We start from the raw sequence: 7,485 nt of genomic DNA on the forward strand, positions 1-7,485 counted from the left end.
AATTGGCATCTTATTTATATTTAGTCTTCCAATCCATGAACAGGGTATGCCTTTCCATTTATTTAGGTCTTCCATGATTTCTTTTAGCTATTTCTTGCAGTTTTCTTTGTATAGGTCTTTTGTGTCCTTAGTTAAAATTATTCGTAAATATTTGATTCTTTTGGTTGCTATTGTAAATGGAATTTTTTTCTTGATTTCTTCCTCAGATTGCTCATTAATAGTTTATAGAAAGACTACTGATTTTTGGGTGTTGATCTTGTACCCTGCCACTTTGCTGTAATCATTTACTTGCTCTAATAGTTGATCTTTTGTGATGTGTCTCTCTGACCCCTCTCTCATTTCTGTTTCTGTATTTTGGTTACTCTATTAGTTGGTTAAGCTGCTAGAATGCAATATACCAAAAACGAAATGGCTTTTAAAAAGAGAATTTAATAAGTTGCAAGTTTACAGTTCTAAGGCCATAAATGTGTCCTAACTAAGGCATTCAGGTAAAGATATTTTGGCTCAAGGAAGGGCCATGTGGGAAGGTACGTGGCTGGTGTCTGCTGGTTCTTGTGCCCGGTTCTGTTGCTCCCAACTTCTGATATCAGTGGATTCTTCTCTAAATGTCTGTGGGCATTCACTTAGCTCCTTCAGGATACAACTTTGGGTTTCATCTCTTATCTTAGAAATCTTCTGGAGCCAAAGATTTCTTCTCTTCATATTCTGGCTATTTCTGTGAGTGCTTGCTTAATAGCAGGACTGTCTCTGTCTCACTCTTCAAAAATGTCTACATCAGCTCTGCACTCCAAGTGTTAGCATCTGTATCAGCTCTGAGCTCTCTCCAAAATGTTTCCTCTTTTAAAGGATTCCATTAAACTAATCAAGACTCCACTGAATGAGTGGAGTCACTTCTCCATCTAATCCAAAGGTCACACCCACAATTGGGCATGCCATGTCTCCGTGGAAATAATCTAATCAAAAGTTTATGCCCTACCAAAAAAAAAGTTTATGCCCTACAATGTTGAATTAAGATGAAAAGAAATGGCTGCTTCCACAACGTTGAATCAGGATTAAATCATGGCTTTTCTGGGGAACATAATTTCAGACCAGGACAGTGACCCTGGGGTTTGTATTAAGCAACCTCCATCTGTAACCTGCTAATCTGTAAAGATACTATTTGGCTTCAATAGCATACACGTTCTCTGCTCCCATGTCCCTCTGTTTTCCCTTTGTATTTTGCATATTCATTATCAGGAAATATGCTTTTTTTCTGTTCAATTGTATTCTGACTCTTATTGGAATTAAAGAGAAAAGTTATATATTGAAGTTGCCATACTACTGGGTTTTGCATTTACCCTTTTAGTTTCCTTTAATGAAGATTATCAGTTCTTCATACACTCCAAGCCACTGTCTCATATATTTTCCTTTCAATCTCAAAAGCTCCCTTTGGTAATTCTTATAGGGCAGGTCTTTTGTTGATGACCTCTCTCAGTTTCTGCTTCTTTCTGTGAAAATTTTAAATTCTCCGTTATTATTGTTTTTTGTTTGTTTGTGTTTTGCATGGTCAGGCACCTGGGATCGAACCTGGGTCTCTGACATGGCAAGTGAGAACTCTGCCTGCTGAGCCACCATGGCCCACCCTCTCCCTTATTTTTGAGGGGCAATTTTACTGGATAAAGAATTTTGGCTGGCAGATTTTCTTTTTCGATGCCTTAAAATATCAACAACAACAAAAACATAACACAGCCTTCTTGACTTCATGGTTTCTGATGAGATTTCGGCATTTAATTTTATCAAGGATCCCTTACATGTGGCAAATCACTTTTCTCTTGCTGCTTTCAGAATTCTCTCTTTATCGGCATTTGACATTCTGTTCAGTACGTGTCTTGGAGTAGGTCGGTTAGATCTATTCTGTTTGGAGTATATATTCGTTCACTTAGTTTGCTAAGCTGCTGAAATGCAATATACCAGAAACAGGAACAGCTTTTAAAAAGGGAATTAATAAGTTACAAGTTTACAGTTCTAGTGCCAAGAAAATGTTCACGCTATGGCATCAACAAGAGGTACCTTCACTCAACAAAGGGTGATGCTGTCCCGAACATCGGCTGCTGGGAAGGCATGTGGCTGGCACCTGCTGGTCCCTTACTCTTGGACTCCATTGCCTTCTGCATCTGTTTCCTGTGGAGGGGTCTTTACTTTGCTTCCCTGAGACTAACTTTCATCTTTTGGCTTCCCTCTGCTCTTTCCAGGTTCTAGCTTGCTTAACATATCATGGGAAGGCACTATGGTAACATCTGCTGGCTCCAAGCATCTCCAAATATCTGTGTCTCTCTTCTGAGCTCTCAAAATGTTCCTGTTTTAAAGGACTCCAGCAAGCTAATCAAGACCCACTGTGAATGGGTGGAGTCACAGCTCATCTAATTAAAAGGTCAAACCCACACTGGGGCATGTGAAGTCTCCATGGAGATAATCTAAAAAAAAATTTCCACCCTACAACACTGAATCAATATTAAAAGAAATGGCTGCTCTCACAAGACTGGATCAGGATTAAAACATGGTTTATCTGGGGTACATAATACCTTTAAACTGGCACAGAGTATAATGCACTTCTTATACATGTATATTTATGTCTTTCATAAAAGTTGGGAAATTTTTGGCCCTTATTTCCTCAAATAGTCTTTCCTCTCCTTTTCTCTTCTCCTTCTGGGATGCACATAATACATATATTTGTGTACTTCATGCTGTCACAAAAATATGGAAGGCTTCTCAAATTTGTGTGTCATCCTTGCTCAGGGGCCGTAGTAATCTCTGTATCGTTCCAATTTTAGTATATGTACCACGGAAGCAAGGGCTATTTTATTTTTAAAACACTTCTACTGGGAATGAACGTTTCTGAGTTTTAGATATTATTTTGTGCTTTGTTGTTGTTTTAGGTATGTACAGCTAAACTTGACTTAAATTTATTTTGTGCTTTTATTCTTAGTTAAGGGAAAATAAAACAGTTTCTAATGGTTCCCCAGCATTCCTACAACCAGTTAATCTGGTATTAAATAAATCTAGCTACTAGTAAATTCAATAAGGAAAAAAATGAAGCAAAAGGGGGTCACAGTTTATCAAAAGGAAATTTGAAGATGAAGGTCAAGTATTTAATAAACATATAAGTACCTTTTCTATCTTGTTAATAATCAATAACTTTTTAAAAATACAGTATGCTTTTCACCAACCAGAATGTTAAAATGCAAAAAAAAAAAAATTGATTTGGTCCAGGTTTCTTAGTGGTTGAGAGACTGGTTGTCTGATACCAGTTGATGAGGATAAAAATGGACTCCGCTTATTTGTGAGACAATTTGGCAGTTTCCATCTGTGATAGTTTGAAGCTGTTCTGGACCCCACAAAAAGCCATGTTCTTTTAATCCATTCCTATGGGTGCAGACCTATTCTAAGTGGGACATTTTGATTAGGTTATTTCAATTGAGATGTGACTCACTTTATGTAAGGTGGGTCCTAGTCCTCTTACGGGTTTCTTTATAAGAGGATAAAACACATTCAGAAATCAAGCGATCCAATTGAGAGAAACACTCAGAAAGTCACAGAAGCTGAGAAAGGAAGCCATGGAGGAGAAGCCAGAAGCTGATACAATGAAAATCCAGGAGAGAAGAACCGGCAGATATCACCATGTGCCCGGCTATGTGATGGAGGAGTCTGGATTGCCAGCAGCCTTTCTTCAGAGAAGGTGTTGTTCTGTTGATGCCTTCACCTGGACATTTTCACAGCCTTAGAACTGTAAACTTGTAAGCTAGTAAGTCCCCATTGTAAAAGCCATCCCATTTCTGGTATATTGCATTCCATCAGCTTTAGCAAATCAAAGCACTCTCCAATCTAAAAGGAGGCAGACTCTTTGCTCCCTTATTGTATGTTTGAGATTGTGCTCTGCAGTAACCTGGGGAATACAGGCACTGAGATAAAGCCGGGTTTCCTCCTTGCAGCACTGTTTGAGTTGTGGAGAGAAGACAATTTTTTTTGAAACCAGTACTTTCTACAGCCGTTTCTGCTTCCTGGGGACAATGACATAATATGCCTGTGGGATAGATGGGTATGAAATGGCAAACCCTCATGAATTGTGCGCCAGGGTGAGGAGTAAGAGATTGAGGACTAAACAGCTATACAAAATAGTGTAAAATGATTTTGGTTTCCTAGCTCACCTGAGGGCAAGAGCAACAGGGAGGGAGAAGATGATCCAAGAAATGTTGGGAGGGCAGGATTCTGTGCCAAGTAACAGTCCTGAGCACGTCCTTGGGTCTTTTTTAAGTGCCTGCATATTACACCAATGTATGAATACACCAGGGTTTATTTAATTAACAACATATGCTTACACCAAGTTCCCTTTACTACAAATGTATCCACTTAAGATCATACAGCATTTTCATGTGTTTTGTGACAAGGCATAGTGTCATGAAAGTGAATGGTGCTCAGAATAAAGTTGGGCCTGGATTTGAATTCTGGCATCACTATTTACCACGTGACTTTGGGCATTTTATTTAACCTCGAGGAGCCTCAGATCCTTCTTTTATAAAATAATGATACTAATAACTACCTTTCAGGAATAGTCAGACTTGGACATGGTGTGAAGAGAGCATCTAATAAAGTGTCTGGCATTTAAAAGATGTGTGGATTGTAATAGCACTTTTAAACATAGTCACAGACTATGTTTCTCTTTTAAAATTAATTTTGTTTAAAAACTTCCAAAGTTTTAAGGAGCTTCTTAAGAACATGATTCAAAGTGGTTCATGTGAGGTGATTAGACATAATGTTAGTGTCCCCCAAAACTTTTGTATAATTTTCAAATTATATGATCTGTTGGGGATTTGGGATGTATCTCAGCCAAACAGGGTTTATAAATGGCATGAAACTCATAACAATGGCTTAAGCAAGGCAATAGTTCATTTCTCTCTCACGCGGATAAGTCAGGACACAGGTGTTTAGGATGTTGTGGGGACTGCTCTCTGAGGTCCTCAGGGACTGGGGCTCCTTTCCTCCTCATGATCCCACATCCCTAAGTGTGGCCTTTATTCTCATCGTCAAGATGGGGACACCTGCTCCAGGCAACAGGACGGAGAATGGACAATAAGAAACAAATAATGGGTATCAACTATCTCTTAAGGTAGGCTCCTGAAGCTGCTGTAGGACAGTTCCATTTACATTTATTTGGTCAAAACTTAGTCATGTGGCGCTCTAGTTTGCTAGCTGCCAGAATGCAATATACCAGAAATGGAATGGCTTTTTTCAAAAAGGGGAATTTAATAAGTTTCAAGTTTGCTGTTCTAAGGCCTTGAAAATGTCCCAACTAAAACAAGGCTGTAGAAATGTCCTATTTAAAGCATCCAGATAAAAATACCTTGGTTCAAGAAGGCCAATGACGTTCAGGGTTTCTCTCTCAACTGGAAAGGCACATGGTGAGCCTGGTGGTGTCTGCTAGCTTTTTCTCCTGGCTTCTTGTTTCATGAAACTCCCCCAGGGGCATTTTCCTTCTTCATCTCCAAAGGTCTCTGGCTGCACAGGCTCTGTAGCTCTTTCCAAAATGGTTCCCTCTTAAAGAGCTCAATAAATGACCCCACCTTGAATGCATGGAGACACATCTCATCTAATCAAATGTTACCACCCACAGTTGGGTGGGTCACATCTCCATAGGAACAATTAAAAAAACTCCCTGGCAGCAATACTGAATGAGGATTAAAGGACATGGCTTTTCTGGGGACCACAAATTCAAACCAGCACATGTGGCTCAGGCAACAAGTGAAATCAGGAAATTTAGTCTTTATTATGGGGGAGAGTGAGCCCCAGTCATAGGGAGAAAGCTTTTAGTCTCTCACCGATGCTGGCTATGGGTTTTTCATATAGGCCCTTTTTCATATCAAGGAAGTTACCTTTGAGTCCTACTTTTTGAAGTGTTCTTACCAGAAAAAGATGTTGAATTTTGTTGAATGCTTTTTCAGCATCAATTGAGATGAAGATGTGATTTTTCCCTTTTGATTTGTTAATGTGCTTGTTCTAGTTTGCTAGCTGCCGGAATGCAATATACCAGAAACAGAATGGCTTTTAAAAAGGGAATTTAATAAGTTGCTAGTTTACAGTTCTAAGACCAAGAAAATGTCCCAATTAAACAAGTCTGTAGAAATGTCCAATTACAGGCATCCAGGGAAAGATACCTTGATTCAAGCAGGCCAATGAAGTTCAGGGTTTCTCTCTCAAGTGGAAAGGCACATGGCAAACACAGTCAGGGCTTCTCTCTCAGCTGGAAGCGCACGTGGCGAACGCGGTGTCATCTGCTAGCTTTCTTTCCTGGCTTCCGGTTTCATGAAGCTCCCCGGGAGGCATTTTCCTTCTTCATCTCCAAAGTTCACTGGTTTGGTGGACTCTCTGCTTTGTGATGCTGCAGCATTCTCTGCTCTCTCTTAATCTCCCATTCTCCAAAATGTTTCCTCTTTTATAGGACTCCAGTAAACCAGTCAAGACCCACCCAAATGGGTGGAGATATGTCATCACCTAATCCAGTTTAACAACCACTCTTGACTAAATCACATCATCCAGGGAGATGATCTGATTACAGTTTCAAACATACAGTATTGAATAAGAACTATTCTACCTTTATGAAATGGTATTTTAATTAAAGCATGGCTTTTCTAGGGGGCATACATCCTTTCAGACCAGCACAGTGCTGTATTACATTGATTGATTTTCTTGCATTGAACCACCCTTGCATTACTGGCATAAACCCCACTGGGTCGTGATGTATACTTCTTTTAATTTGTCATTGAATTAGATTTGCTAGTTGTAATGGTTTGAAAGGATGCATGTCCCCTAGAAAAGCCATGTTTTAATCCTAATCCCATTTTTTAAAGGCAGCCATTTCTTCTAATACCTATTCAGCATTGTATGTTTGAAACTGTAATTAGATCATCTCCCTGGAGATGTGATGTAATTGAGAGTGGTTGTTAAACTGGATGAGGTGACGACATGTCTCCACCCATTCGGGTGGGTCTTGATTAGTTTCTGAAGTCCTATAAAAGAGGAAACATTTTGGAGAATGTGTGATTCAGAGATAGCAGAGAAGAATGACATAGCCATGAGAATCAGAGAGCCCATGAGCCAATGACCTTTGGAGATAAAGAGGGAAAATGCCTCCTGGGGAGCTTCGTAAAACAGGAAGCCAGGAGAGAAAAAGCTAGCAGATGATGCCTTGCTTGCCATGTACCCTTCCAGCCAAGAGAGAAACCCTGAACTTCATTGGCCTTCTTGAACCAAGGTATCTTTGCCTGGATGCCTTTGATTGGACATTTCTACAGACTTGTTTTGATTAGGACATTTTCTTGGCCTTAGAACTGTAGACTAGCAACTCATTAAATTCCCCTTTTTAAAAGCCATTCCATTTCTGGTATATTGCATTCCGGCAGCTAGCAAACTAGAACACTGGTATTTTGTGGGGAATTTTGGCGTCTATATTCA

General features: G+C 39.6%; 1 pseudogene; it reads right to left on the reverse strand.

The window, feature by feature from the left end:
- Positions 1-2,730: 2,730 nt before the first annotated feature.
- LOC143645367 (U6 spliceosomal RNA) lies at positions 2,731-2,830 on the reverse strand (annotated as a pseudogene).
- Positions 2,831-7,485: the final 4,655 nt, after the last annotated feature.

The sequence above is a fragment of the Tamandua tetradactyla genome, chromosome 8 (genome assembly GCF_023851605.1).
Source record: "Tamandua tetradactyla isolate mTamTet1 chromosome 8, mTamTet1.pri, whole genome shotgun sequence".
NCBI lineage: Eukaryota > Metazoa > Chordata > Mammalia > Pilosa > Myrmecophagidae > Tamandua > Tamandua tetradactyla.